Source organism: Alexandromys fortis, unplaced genomic scaffold (assembly GCF_014885135.2).
Source record: "Alexandromys fortis isolate MF-2015 unplaced genomic scaffold, M_Fortis_MF-2015_v1.1 scaffold_18, whole genome shotgun sequence".
Taxonomy (NCBI): Eukaryota; Metazoa; Chordata; class Mammalia; order Rodentia; family Cricetidae; genus Alexandromys; species Alexandromys fortis.
This window is the reverse complement of record NW_026067897.1, coordinates 14,057,165-14,072,860: the sequence shown is the minus strand read 5'-3', so window position 1 is coordinate 14,072,860 and position 15,696 is coordinate 14,057,165. Positions and strand designations below refer to the sequence as shown.

Below are 15,696 nucleotides of genomic sequence, written 5' to 3'. Positions count from 1 at the left end.
CAAACATATGAACCCATGGAGGCCATTCTCATCAAAGCACCACGCCTGTGCCTGTGTATTTTGCCTGTGTATATTCTCCACTGTTATGATATAGTCATGTGTCAGTGCCATGTCCTTATACTTCCTAGCTTATTCATTCATTTATTTATTTATTTATTTACTTATTCATTTTTTTTATTTATTCATGTGTTTGACTGTGTGGTCCTGGCTGGCCTAAAACTAGCTTTCCATTTGGCCTTGAATTCACAGAGATTCACCTTTATCTGCCTCCAGTGTGCTGGAATTAAAGGGGTGGGGTACAAAATTTAGCTTTTTTTTTTTTGCTTTAGAACTATCAGAAATAATTCCTTTATAAATTAGTATTTTATTGCAGAAGTAGAAAATGGATTAATTTCAGTTAAAGCCTCTATCTTCAGTATTACCCCTCCCAGAATCCTCAGCAGTAGGTCCTGGGATTTGGGTGTGCAGTGTGCAGAGGTCTGCGTGTTAAACGCTTGGCCCAGGTAGTATTGCCAGCCACTGGGTGAAACCTTTGGGAGTGCGGGAGAAAGGGAGGATCTTATGGAGCAAACCGGTTAGTTGGAGGCATGCCGTTCCTGAGTCTACTGAGACCCTGGCTGTTTTCTGTATTTCACCTTTGCTTCCTTTCCACCATAATATGAACAACCTATAGCATGAGTCCCTGTCATGCTCCATGAGAACACAGGCCCAAAGCCATCAAGGCTAAATGCCCATAGACTAAAATCTGAAATCAAAACCAAAACTTTTCTTTCTGAGGAGTTGATGACCTCAGTGATTTTATCCCAGTGACGGAAAGCTGACTAACACAGGTTCCAAGTGTGGAATATCTCCAGAACTCCTCTCTGACTTCTTCAAAGTGGAGAGACGTTCTGAGTTCTAGAAAACAAGAAACCAAGAAAAGTCTTCAGAGAACGAGGAGTGGAGAAAAGGAGGATGAGGAGCCCGAAGAATCCAGGAGAGGCTGTGCAGATGCGATCCTGCCTGTGCAAATTCAGCATGACCGGAAAAAACTGGACTATTGAAAGTAGAACAGGACATTTAATAATGGGACTACAGCCAAGCACCCATTGCTCTTGGCGTCTTCGAAGGTAAAGATTGTGTAAGGTCATCCAAGTCAAACTATTTGCATTTATAGATGCTTCCTCTGCATGTAGGTTTCCAAAACAACACCACTATGTCCTCGGTGAGCAGTTCATGTGCCAGCGATGTTCATCTTCTCCCAGAGGACTCTTCTGAGCGGACTGCCTTCATCAGCTTGCTGCTGCAAAGAAGCGATCATGGCTACAGTGCTAAGACCTCTCTCAAGACAGAACCAGAAGACACAGGCAAGGAAGCGAGGGAGTGAGTGTGCCATATCCTATAGGATCCTCCCCCCACCAAAAAGAACCCCACCACGTAGGAACTGTGTGATTACTGAGGGTTCTGGAACGACATTCGAAGAAAAGCAATAGATTCAGGTAAAGAACTAAGGTGACATCCTAGGGTCTGGCATGTCCCCAGCGGTTCAAGTATGGAGCTATGTTCTTCAGTGCAGCGAGATTCAGAGGTGGGACTCTGCGGAAGCCAATGGACTATGGAAGCTGTGATTTTATAATTTGGTAGTCTATGGTGGGGTGGGGGGGATGATAGACTTAGGAAGTGAAATCCAACTAGTTACGTGCCCTTCTTATTCTGGACCCTTCTATCTGCTTTCTGGACCTCACAAGATGAGCAGCCCCCTGCAGCATGCTCCTGCCTTAATTCTTTGCCTCATCAACAGAGCTAGCTGGCAATGGACTGAAATCTTTAAAACTAAGAGCCAAAGTAAAATGTTCCTCCTTGGAGCTGACATCCTCAAATCTGTTGTCACAGCAAAGTAAAGCTGGCTAACGTGCTGAACGACACCCCCCACACACTGGGACAACGTGGAGGCCAGATGACACAGTGCTGATAGGAACTTATTTTTAGACCTTCCTATTGAGAAGCAGTATCCTTGTTAGATCATAGGGGGGAGATAAGCTAGCTGTTCCGTGGAGTTGAGCACTGAAATCCCTGTCTAATAGCCCTGACATGTCACCACAATGTGCATCCAGTCAGTTTAGATGCTCCCAGAAGATGATAACTCAGAACAGTTTGAAAGTAGAGAAGCCTTCCAGAAAGTTTTCTTGGACAATATTACTAAATTTTTTTATGGGCACCAAGTTGTTTGTTTGTTTGTTTTTAAACAGATTTCATGTGTTCTTAGATTCTCTAGGCTTCACATCTTAGTTAGAAAATCAGCATAGACCATGTCTGGGCAAAATAATGGAATATGACAAGGTAACAACCACAAAACTCACCTCAGGCATGATGGGAAACAGGAAACACAATCACCCTAAGGGTGTAACAGTGTGTGTCTGTGTGTATGGTTGTTGTTGTTGTTGTTAGGCAGATGTGGAGGCTTAAGAAAAAATATAATTTCCTATTAGTCAAAAATCGCACAATTTTGAGACTTTGTTGATGACATCAGTTAAGAAATCAAGCTCTCTACTCTTTGAGGTTCAGTGTGTTTGAAACCTCCAATCTTCTTTAAGATTTGTTATGAATTCTTTGTTCCTCTTCTGCACTGGTTCACAGCCCATGCTGTGTGTTATAGTTACCTGGAAAGTTTAAAAACAAACAAAAATCCTACTGACGTCTAATTCCACTCAAAGAGATTCCTTTTAAATTGGTCTTAGAGTATAGCCTAAGGTACTATGAAGTCCCTTAGTTGGTTCTGGCAGGTAGCAACATTTGGGAATGAGGGATTTTGTGCCTTAGTACTCAGGGTGTAGTCCAGGGATGTGGCTGCTTATTTACAAATACGAATTCCCAGAGAACATGGTGGTACATGCCTGTGATCTCAGCAGTAGAACGCACAGGCAAGAGGAACTCAAATTCAAGATCAGCCTGGGTTACATAGTGAGACACTGTCTCAAATCAAAACAAAACCAAGCAAGCAAGCAAACAAAAAAACATACTAGAAACAAATTCCTGTGCACCATTCAGGTCACAGAGTCCCCCACATGAGTTTTAACATAAGATCAGGTGATCTGTGTGGCTCTTGTTTTCTGTGCTTTCCCTCCATTCCATGGAACTGGAGTGCCTAAGTATAGATTGGAATCACCGGAAAGGGCCATTTTAAAATCATGACTGTATGACTCCCTCTGGAAATTGACTTAGTCAGCTGCGAGTGTAGCTCATGCAATGCTTTCAATTTAAAGGCTTCAGCTGTGGGATAAATGCTCTTGTAAACTGTAAAGATCTGACACTCACACTGGTTTAATAAAACACTGATGGGCCAGTAGCCAGGAAGGAAGTATAGGCAGGGTGACCAGACTAAGAGAATCCTGGGAAGAGGGAAGGCAGAGGGTCAGACACCAGCCAGATTCAGAGGAAGCAAGATGAGGATGCCTTACTGAGAAAAGGTACCAAGCCATGTGACTAAACCTAGACAAAAATTATGGGTGAATTTAAGTAATAAGAGCTAGTTAATAATAAGCCTAAGTTATAGAACAAACAGCTTATAATTGGCATAAGTCTCTGTATATTTATTTGTTACTGAATGGCTGTGGGACTGTTTTGGACATAAACTTCTGTCTACAAATGGTGCCCAAACATTTGGCAAGAATTTCCACATAAATCCTGAGACAGCTTTTTAAAAAGGATTCTCGACAGACAAGAATAGAGTCAAGCTCAGCTTCTTGTTAACCATCTTTTCTCAGGTAGGCTCTGTTTGCTAGAGGCAAGCAGAAGTGTAGTTCCTTTAAGACACTTTCTGACTCAACATTAGCAGCATAAACCTTGTAGCTCTTTTAAAGAGTCTCTGCCACCAAACATTTAAATGGTGTTTACGAGCAGTCAGAATCAGGCTTCTTGAATAGTGGTTTGGACCTTGAAACCCCACAGAGTTGTTGCAATAAATGTGGCTCTAGCCAGTACCTCCACCATGAAACTAGACTCTCAAAAAGCTAAGGAATGGGGTGGAGCCAGCCACCAAAACCACAGTTTTAATCTTATCCATAATGCTTAGCAGATTAAAGACTCATATGGTCAGAAAAAGATAGATAAATATAGTAAAGACATATTCAGATTTTAAAAAAACCCTCTAAACAGTGTGTTTAAAAATATTTGTAGACTTGGGAGAGAAAAGAAGAAGACTAGACAAAGTCCTTTAAAAAAGAAATCCCAGCACTTGAGAGGTAGAAGTAGGTGGATAACTGTGAGTTCAAGGTTAGCCTGGTCTACAGAGTGAATTCCAAGATAACCAAAAATACATAGAGACCTTGTCTCAAAACATCAAAAATTAAAAATAAAAATAAAAGAAATAGAGTTTTAAAAAGCCATGTAAAGATGGAAAATACACAAAGAATCTGGACACACTGTATGTTATTGTGTTGTCTTTGAATTGTTTGACTGCTAAAGGAGGAGCAGCAGCTGATAAAAGACATTTGCTTATAAATGCTACCGAATTAATCCAACCTATATATTGTAAAAATGCCTTGATTTCAAATTTTAAGTCAAAAGATATGTTACTTTGGAGAAGAGGTTTTGCTTTTGTTTCCCTAGGAAATGAGAGGCTATGGTTAAAAAAATAAGGTTTGATGAAGGAAGACCCCATGAAAAATCCCCAGTGGAAATGGATAACCCAGATAGTCTAACATTTCAAAGTACCTCTCTTCCTGTTTCTTCTGAGTTCTGCATCCAGAACAACTTCAACTCTGCTGGCTGAGATGATAAAGCCTCACAGAATACTCCAGTCAGGACTCAGCCTTAATTTTCTTTGGGCCCCTTTAAGATTACCAGCACCCCCAAACAACAGGAAGTAGACAGAAAACTACACCTACATTCCCCCCCAAAAGAAAGGATTATGGATATTTGTCTTTGTTTAGTGTATTAGTTACAATCTGTTGTAAATAATGGTCAGGAAAAAAGCTAAACAATGGAGATTAGATTTAGGGTTCTTGTTTTAAAAAGTAAAAAATGGGAAGTGCTTTGGGATAATCTTCTTGTTCACAGTAAATATTTGTCATTCTTACTGGTTTAATAAAAAGCTGATTGGCCAATAGCCAGGAAATAAGTATAGGTGAGGTGAGCAGACTAGGAGAATTCTGGGAAGAGGAAAGGTAGAGAGTCAGTCACCAGCCAGATGCAGAGGAAGCAAGGTGAGAATGTCTTACTGAGAAAAGGTACCAAGCCATATGGCTAAATATAGATAAGAATTAAGGGTTAATTTAAAGACTAAGAGCTAGTTAATAATAAGCCTGAGTTAATAGGCCAAACAATTTATAATTAATATAAGCCTCTGTGTGTTTATTTGGGACTTAATGGCTGTGGGACAAGGTGGAACAGAAACTTCCTTCTACAGACCCCCACCTTCAAAGTTTTAATATAAACTCTGGGTTGGGAGTCATTGCCATAGGAAGATGCTTTCTGCTCTTTTAATCTAACAGCCTCATATAAAGTGATATAAAGTGACTATTTCCATGAAATATTTAGATTCCCTGGGAGACATAAGACTAATCTTTCTGTATTGATTATCAAACTTGGCTGTAAGAAATCAGTGACTGAGCTATGGACTAAGATACAGATTGTCACTGCCTCATCTATAGATAGTTTCCTTTGTTAAGTCTGGAATGGAGACTGAAGTTCTGTATTTTCAGAAGCCCCAGCCAGAATCCAAAGACTGCATCACATTTGAAATTCACTACTCTCAACACAACAAAATAGAAGAACCTGGGAAAGAGAGTCCATGAGGGCTCAGAGTACAGGATTGGGGAGCCGTAAGGAGTGATCTAGGTGAGGCAATATGGCTGCTCACTGGGAGAAAGAACTGTGTGGTGCACTTCTTGGGAATGTACAGACTGTAGAGATGGTGTCTGTCCTGATGGAATTCTTCTGGTCTGATCAGCTCCTAAGAACAGCAGCATTCTTTACCATTCCAACTATCTTAGAAAACCATTCAGCTTTGAGTTGCTGCTTCCCAAGGCCCTTCTTAGTCTGTTGGATGAAGACTAAGAAGACACAGATGAACTCAACATAAAAGAGCACTGCCCAAAGCCCCAATTCTATAAAAGCACCATTCCTCTCTAAAAAGATGCAAGCAAAAAACTTGCTCACAAAACTTCAACAAGTCATGTGTCATTTGTGCTAGGAATAAAAAAAAGGAACCCTCAAATTTTTGTTCAATTGCTCAATATCTCTTTGGAGAGCATGCACTTAAAATTAATATTGGTTGTCCATGGGAATCATTACTGGATTAGAAGAGAAAAGGAATTTAAGGCATTAAAGATAGTTCCTGGTGTGTAGTGAATTTTTAAAGAAAATATACTTTTTTTTTTCAATGTTTCTTGTTTCAGGTTTAGGTCTTTGATTTGTTTTGGATCTAGTTTTGTGCAATGTGATAGCTCTGGGTCTAATTTCATTCTTCTACATGTGGATATCAGATTTTCCTAGCACCATTTGTTGAAGATGCTTTTCTTCCTCCAGCTTATGTTTTTGGTATCTCTGTCAAATATTAAATGGCTAGTTATATGTGCCCATGTTTGGATCTTCAATTTTGTTCTATTGGTCTATGTGCCTGTTTTTGTGGCAGCACCATATTGTTTGTGTTACTATGTTTCTATAACATCTCTTAAGACCTGGAATGGAAATCTTTCCAGCATTCTCTTCTTTCTCAGGATTGTGTTAGCTATACAGGGTCTTTTATGATTCTATATGAATTTTAGGATAAGCTATTCTATTTCTGTGAAGAATGGGATGGGGATTTTTATTAGGATTTCATTGAATCTATAAATATAATTTGTTAAATGATCATTTTTATCTGGTAGTAAATGATCATTTTTATCTTATTGATTCTACCAACCAATGAGCATGAGATATCTTTCCATTCTCAGGGTCTTCATCTTGTTTGAAGTTTTCATAGCAGAGGTTCTTCCCTTCCTTGGTTAGGTCTGTTTCTAAATACTTTATTTTTTCAAGGCTGTTGTGAATGGGAGTGTGCCCAAGATCTCTTTATCCATACCTTTGCTGGTGCTGTATAAAAGAAATATTTATTTATTTGTGTGAGTTAATTCTGTATCCTGCCATGTTGCTGTGTGTTCATCATTTCTAAAAGTTTTCTAGTATTATTTTTGAAACCTCTGAGTAGGTAAACAAGAGTAGCTTGTGCCTTCTTCTTTCCTTGTTTGTCTTCCTTCAATTTCCTTCTCTTGCCTTATTGCTCCAGCTAGCATTTTGAGCATAATATTGAAAAGAGTGGGAACAGTAGACACCCCTATCTTGTTCCTGACTTCAATAGAATTGCTTCAATCCCTTTTCCATTTCTGTCTTAAGCAGTACCCATAAAAATTCAACAAATCGGGGCTAGAGAGATGGCTCAGAGGTTAAGAGCATTGCCTAATCTTCCAAAGGTCCTGCGTTCAATTTCCAGCAACTATATGGTGGCTCCCAACCATCTGTAATGGGGTCTGGTGCCCTCTTCTGGCCTGCAGGCATACACACAGACAGAATATTGTATACATAATTAATAAATAAATAAATAAATAAATAAATAAATACTCAACAAGTCTGCCTAAGCATGAGTTAAACAAGGATAACCATAGACGTGCCAAAGCAGCCAGGGAAAGCCCATGAGGCCTCAACCCTATGTAGTAAATTGGAGGCAACTGAGGAATGCTGAAAACAGGAGAAATAGTCTTACCCAAGAGAAGAACATACCAGCTTGGTTATCCAATACCAAATGGTCATCCCTGAAAACATACACACTAGTAGCATTCTGTAGATGAACAGGTTATATTCAGGAATATATATATAACAATGATTAATGAAAAATGAGGCCATGAATTTGAAAGAGAACAAGGACCAAGGGAAGGTTTGGAGGGAGGAAAGGGAAGAGAGAAATTGTGCAATTATATCATAATCTCAAAAATAAAAAAATATAATTAAAAATACTTTTTCAGAGAGCAGTTTTAGATTCACAACAGAATTGAGAGAGAGAGAGAGAGAGAGAGAGAGAGAGAGAGACACAGATACTTCTCATATTCTCCCAGTCCCATCAAAACCCCAAATGAGTGGTTTATTACAAGTGATGAACCTACAGTGGCCCACCATAAGGACTCAGAGCCCCGTCTTTAGACAAGAAGATAATGCTTTGCATCTACCTTTGCAGCACAGTTGAGTAAGAATGACAAAAGGCTACTGCTTTAGACTAACTTCCCACACTAGATTTGTGGCACAGAGTTGAAAACCAAGCTACCTACCTGACTTGAGAAATCAGCATTAGCAATAACAGCCCAACTCCTCTATGACCAGGTCGGTTTCAATTGGAGTGATAAGGAAGTTTCCTGGGTACAGAACCCTTACAGTAAAAGATATAATCTGAGGAGGCCGGGGATTGTTTGCCTCTGTCTCACTGTCCCTGTAGCTTAGGGGAAGTAACTTTGAAATGACTAGGCCCCTTCTGTTTTGTGTTTGTTTGCCTGCTTGCTTTCTTTGTAACTGCTACTTTTATTTTTCTACTTTCTTGCTGTCCTTTTCCATCTATAAAAAACAATTTTTTTTCTTCTGAGTTCATTGGAATAATAATTCTGTTTTATTAAAAAAAAAGGTCTTAATTCTAGAATTTCTAAAAAGAAGTTATTTAAGGTCATTAAACCAAATTGCTATAAAGCTGCCCTCTTGGTGACACTTTTTTAATATCGAGTTATTTTACTTTATAGATACATGATGTGTTCACTGTCCTGTAATCCCTCTGTGTTTTGATATTAGTTTTATTATGACAATGAATCTTGTGCAGCCTAGAGTGAAATAGATTGGGGAGTTGTCGCTCTCTATCCTGCCCTCCTCAGGGAACATCCTTAGGGTCTTAATGAGATTTACATCTTTATGAAAAGAAGTCCCAGGTAGGAACTTGTCAAGAAAACCTACAGCTTGTTAATGGTTTACCAACAGGCAGCTTCTGAGAGCTCAGAGTGAATGAGTTAAGAGATCCAGATCCCTGGCTTGTGTTTGACGAGCTACAAGGTGCGTCTTCCTGCCCCCAACAGGTCTCTCCAACAATCACTGCGCCTTTACAATGAGGGTTTAACTCTAAAGTTTCACACGTAATCACCAATTGCTTCACTTACCACTGAGAAAGCTCTAAGAAGTGGCAAAGAGCTCAAATCAGTCTTTACACAACCATTCTGTAAATCCCCTCTCCTTACTAACCATCTGCCCGACTCTACTCATCGTCAAAATAGGCAGAGGCAGGTCTTGCTAAGGCGGCACTGAGCCGTACCAAAGGAGACATCGGCGGGCGCAGGAAACCACCTCAGCTCATGGGAGGGAAGAAGGTGTCTTTCCTTAATCAAGCTCCACCAGGTGAATTGTACCTGCATTTCATTCATGAACTTATAGCCTCTAAACACTCAAGACCCCCCATTCACCTCTTCACGCAGGAAGCAACTGTTCTTAATGAAAGCGTAACATGTAGAGGTAGGTCACAGAAACTTTTGAACTGGAGTCCTCAGTTAAGAGTCTGTGCCCCCATTTCAGCCTCTTGAACTCACATAAGCCTCATCTTTCTCTCCATCCTTGCACAGTGTGCTTCTCTGCAATGCCGGTCCCCAGACTCTGGCCCAAAGCTGCGGCTGTCAAAGGCATACAGGACAGTGCTCTGTTCTTCATCTTAACTCTGATGATCTCAATGGCCCCATGGATGTCTCCTCTCCTCCGCATGCCTTCCATCCCTGTGAGACCCTCAGAAGCCAATGCCACGGTTTCTATGACACCCAGACACTCTTGTGTCGTATTTCTAGGCTCGGACACTTCCCTGCATGTTTTCTGACACTATGAAACGCCGCCCTCTCTTCTGTGCCATGTTCACATCTCTCTAGCTGGTCTCTTATCCAACTGCCAAGCATGGAATATAGCATTTTCTCCACCTTGTCAGTCTATTGCCCTGTCTGTATTTCCCAGGGTCGGGTCTCAGACTTCAGATGAGAGGCCCTACTCCACTTGCTGTCCAAGCAGGTGTTCTCCCAGGCAGTGGGCTGACATTTGGTGGGGATTTGCAGTGAGGGTAGGACTACAGCATGACAGGGCAGAGCCCAGTAAACCAGTCTATAATTGTTGGCGCTCTTAAGGAAATGAAATCCCAGCAGGCTTCTGGTTCCCCCTTAATTAGCTTTCTCCACTCCCTTAGGCCTTTCCTCCCTTAGAGCTCTTTCCTTATAAACTTTCCTTTGTCTGGGGTTTACAGGTGTTAAGTAAATACCTATGATAGATTTGAGGAGCTTTTGCAACCCATAGAGACAGGGGGCCTGGCCACTCCTGCTAAGGCAAACGTTAGTGGTTGTGCCCTGCTTTGTAGATTTGACAGGACTTCGTGGGGCACAGAGAACGTCTATAAATGTGCATTCATTCTGAAGTATAGGAGGGGCAAGCGTTTGCTTATTTTACATGTCTTAACATTTGGTCTCTTGATCTCAAGGTGTTCTGAAATGAAGGCCAAAGGACAAACCTAACAAGCTAATGAATAAATATTAACCCTGGTTTTGACAACTCAAATTCCCCATCAAGTGGCACCAGTGTTAAAACCATAGTAAGTATTCACTCACCACTGGGTTAAAGTTGAACTCCATATGATTAGAAAATTGTCGCCAAGTCTGCTGATCCACAAGGATGTCTCCGTTTCTGTCCCCACAGCTCTTCCCTCCCCAGACCCTCATTGACTCCAAGGTTCTATCAGACCTGATCTCCGTATTCGTTTTCCAAAGAAAATGGAGGAGTTAATAGTTCAGAGACCTAGGATAGAAGGGGAGTCACTTTACTTCTATATTAGGAAAGCAGAGTCTTGCCTTCTGCCGCTGAGTTATGCCCTGTTCACCAGATTTCTGCTGGATAGTGTAATACAGAATGCTACAGCACAGATGTTTATCTTCGCGTCCCTCAAGGGGGAGGAGGCTAGGAAACCCCTCAGCCACTCATTTGTTGATTCATTTGTGATGTATGAGGGTTAAGATGGACATACACTTCATCGCCTAAGCAGGGGTGATTTATAAATTGAAAGGGGGGCTTTGTTAATTACACCAAGACAATAAGCTCATACCCTTCCTGCTCTGCACAGAGTGAAAGGTGTGGCCGTGTTCATCACAGTACGCCTCGTCTCTACTAGGAACTACACTGCCTTAGTATGTCTGGGGAAGGGGAAGGGAAGGCTTCTTCTTTCTAGGCACAAAACAAGTGCTCTCCTCCCCCCTCTGCCTGCTCCCCCTCAAAATACTGAAAGGATCTGTTAGCTTACAGATCATTCGGGTGAACAAAAATATATGTTGGCTCATTTGACTACTCATTTCTAGGCTGATACAATTTTCTCTATGTATGTATGTATGACCCCATTTCTTATCTTGATTTGAGAATAGGTTGGATTTTCTGAGAGAATTCTATCTTCACTGTCACTACTTAAGAGGGATAGGTCCCCGAGACTGAATCGCTTCCAACAGGGCTCGCTTTGAAAATAGTTCCTCTGCTCTGGATTCAGTTCTGTTCCCGTGATAAAATATCCCGATACAAAGGAAGAATGGGATTCTTTTCGCTCATCTGTCCAAATTGCTATCCGTAGGAATTCAAGGTAGCCGGAACTGAAAACAGCTAGTCACGTCACAGCCTCACAGCCGTAGTCGAGAGCAGAGACCGGTGAATGCACGCATGACTGTTTGTTTGCTGTGCTATGTGCAGCTTTATTTCTCCATTTTTATACAGTTCAGGACCTGTCTAGGGAACGGGGTTGCCCACAGTAGACTGTGTCTTTACCTGTCAATCAATTAAATTATGACAATCCTCCACAGATGTCCCCACTGTGTCTGTCTTCCCAAGTGATTCTAGGTTGGGTCAATTTCACAATTAAAGCTAACCATCGTATATATACTTTTCACTCACTCACTGGGATATTTTTAGAGGTGGAGAGAGATAAACTAGATGAAGTATAAAAGGTGTGTGTGTTTAATAACATATATATTATATATGTACATTATATATACATAATGTAACAAAAGGGGGCTGCGGAAATGGCTCAATGGGTAAAGCACGTGCTATACAAGCTGAGTGCCTGAGGTCAGATCCCCAGAATCCATGTAAAAGTGCCAAAAGCCAGCTGGTCACGGCAGCCTGCCAATCATCTCAGGATGCTAGAGGCAGAGACCAGGGATCTTTGGAGTAAGCAGGCTAGCTGAGCTAGCTGTGAGCTCTGGATGCAAGCGAGATACACGCCTCAATATATTGAAAGGTGGCGCATGGTCAAGGAAGCGACTCAACGTCAACCTCTGACCTCACGCACATATGAACCCACACACACGTGAACCCACACACATGTAAATGCACACACATGCATACACCCATACACACATCATGTACATACACACAAAAAATGATAAAATAAAATGTAGCAAAAATAATATTTCTCTCATTTTGCTTTTTAGGGAATATAAATTTTTCCCTCTAGCTAATTGGACAGACCTCCAACTTTTCCTTCAAGCTCCAGTCCACCCCCTGAGAACAGCCCACTTCATTCAGCCTCTCCACGTTCCTGAGCCTAAACAAACAACAGTTTCAGCGTCCAGTCGCCCATGTTCCCATCCCTTTCGGTATCAGACGTGGATGTCCCCATGGCCATCAACAGAGCCAAGGACTGACCGAAACCTCGTCTATTTGGCTCTGGGAAACAGGCCACGGAAGGAGGAGAGAGGGAACTTCCCCAAGTGTCCCACATGAAGTCACTGTTGGCTCCATTCTGAATATGTGAGTGTCCTGCATTCTGGAAGCCCTCATCTCCACAAACAACTTGGGACAGTCTGAATTCGGTTCTGAACTCCGTGACCCTGAACAAGGCCGTGAGCTGATCTTGATGACTTAACCTCCCAGTAAACATCTTGGATCCAAGTCTCGTAACGGACAAGTCGGTTGAAACTAAGGCTTGAGGGTGGACTCCAAGCAACTTGAAGAGATGATTTGGATGAAAACGAGAGTGGCTGCAGAAGGAAGACCAGGTGGGAACCCGTGAGAGGACAACAGTCTACAAGCCCAGAAGAAAGACGCTGGTGACACTTTGACATCAGACTGCATGCCTTCAGGGTGATAAGAAAAAAAAAAAAAAAAAAAAAAAAACCTCTGGTTTAGCAGCTAGGCTGGATGATTCCTTGTTATGGCAGGCTTGGCAAAACAACTCAGAAAATGCTTTATTGAACTTGACATAAGGGATCCGCCCACAGGACTCCCAGATGAAGTTGGATGGAGAGAAGAACATGACTTGCTTTGCAGGTAGGGCACTGCTGTGCAGACTTATGTTCTATAGAACGCACATCTCTATTTACAAGGTATCCAAGGTATCTAGCAGTCAAACCGCCCAGAAGTGACACAAGTGTGTGGCTACTTGAGTATCCTATCTCCTTAGAGAGATCTTAGAGAGAGCCATGAAATGATAATTATTTGGTGGGTCAGATAAAATTTGGCCCTTTTCCCTTGTAGCTAAAGGCTTAGATCTGCCTTGGCCAGACCACAATGAGTTAAACACACAAAACTCTTAATGTTAGAAGCCTAAATTTGTAAGCAACACCCGACACTTCAAAAGCAGAAGGAAAAAACACATGAGTAACGTAGAGGCCTGTGTCCTCCTTAACTCCTTTTCCCTTCGATCCATTTGTCCCCTGTCTGATGGATGGGACTTTTGAGTTGTCCTTTACATCACTTTCCCCCATCACTGCCGGCTAACACTGCTGTTATTCAACCCCACTTAACTTTTGGAACAGGGAAATGAGTTCACAGCAATGCCTTGTAATACTGTAAGAGAAGAAGTGAAATTTAAAAAAAAAAAAACCAGCATTCATGACAGTACATGCTGAAACAATCAGAAAATCAGAAATGCTAATTGTTCTATCAACCTCATAAAATTCACGACTATACAATGTTTACCATGCTTTTTGTGCATAATTGTACAAGCCACAATTCAATCCATTTTCCATGTAATTTATACTATAAAAGCAATAGACATTTTGTCTTTTCTTCTTCGAATCTCACGTCTAAGACTGTGAGGCAGTCAATAAGGAAACCAAATGTTCTTCACGCGGAAACTCACAGTTCCATTCCGCAGTGGAAAGCTGATTTCCCATTGTTATAATAAAGTACCTGACATGAGCAACCTCTAAGAGGAAAGATTTACTTCAGCTCGTAGTTTTGGTTGCAGCCATCTGTAATCAGTTGGCTCCGTTTCTTTTGGATCTGTGGTGAGATTGCACATCGTAGAATACATGACTGAGAGAAACTGCTTCTCTCAAGAGTCACAGAGGAAAGAGAAAGGAAGAGCTGGGGGTACCACAGATCCCTAGAGAGGACACCCCACTGCACATTTATCATATCTAAGGGCCTACCACTGGACTCCACTTTCAAAGGTTCCCCCACCACCTGCTAGTCCCACAGGCTGAGACCCAAGACTTGAACACATGAATGAGCCTTGGGGGCGCATTTAAAACCCAAGCTACAGCTGCTTGACATTTCACCAGCTTTCCTCATAATGATCTATTCTTCCTACTGCCCCAGGTTCTGGGATCTTTCTCTGAAGCATGGAACTCAGCTTTACAATCCTTCAAAGTCTACTAGGGATTTCTGAGACAGGCCTTTAGGTGGCCTTTGTCAAGTGGACCTACTCAGGCCCGAGGCCCTGCAAGGGATGAGCAAACGGCAGGTGCTCAGCGAGCATCATCTGCAGAAAAGGAAGCCTGATAAAGGTGTGCTGCTCGTAGGCTTACGTGTCCTGCATCAGCACCAGCATGGGCTATGGGTGGCCACAATGGTTGATGATCTGAACAACAGAAACTCATTCTCACGGAATGGAAGCCCTGAAACCCGAACCAAAGTTTTGCAGAGCCAAACACCCTTCAAATGTCCTAGACCAGCCCCTTCACTGTCTCTTCCAGCCTCTGGTCATCCCCAGCTCAGCTTCCATCTGCAGCTAGCCTCCTTCCTGTGTCTCCTGTGCCTGTCACACACGCTTCCTATTCTCCTATGAAAGGACACTGCCTGTCTGACTTAGGAGCCACCCCGAGGCTAAGATGTTTTCACTGGAGATGCTTAGCCTACCTATATCTGCAGTCTCTGATTCCAATATAACTACAGAAGAAACCCAGGCTTCAAGTTTGGACATATCTTTTTAGAAGGCAAGAGCCCGCTTACCTGTCCAGAGGCAGGGAAGCCAGAATAAGAGATCAGAACACAGAAACCCCCACCATGACTGGGAAGGAAACAATCATGTGTGTGTTTGTTCATTTGTTTGGTTTGTCAGGGGGTGAATGGGACATTCAGATACAGCTTTACTCTGCTTGTCTGGCCTTGAACCCCTGCCTTAGCCTTCCAAGTGCTAGGGTTTATTGTTGACTGTCGATGGGGAAGCTTACACACACACTTGCTTTCTGTTTCTTACAGTATAAAATCAATTGCATTAAGGTCCTCTTTTTCAAATATTTAATTACAATGTTAAACTTAGTTTTTATGTTTTATGAAAGAATATCTGCACATAGCTTAAAAATGTATAAGGCTTATTATAAAAAGGACGATTAGCCACAAAATAAAAGGCAAAGCCCACAGTCCATCACATCATAGCTCCTTCTTATTCCTCGCTTTGGGACAACAAAGCCCTTTAATCTA

General features: G+C 41.9%; 1 protein-coding gene across 1 annotated transcript in view; it reads right to left on the bottom strand.

Moving 5' to 3' along the window:
• The window catches only part of Lpar1 (lysophosphatidic acid receptor 1), a 160,240-nt gene extending 149,488 nt beyond the window's left edge, over positions 1-10,752 (bottom strand). Inside the window, exon 1 of the mRNA XM_050166011.1 lies at positions 10,620-10,752. The gene's annotated coding sequence lies outside the window, so the exon portion shown is untranslated. The remainder of the gene's footprint in view (positions 1-10,619) is intronic.
• Between the last annotated feature and the right edge of the window lie 4,944 nt (positions 10,753-15,696).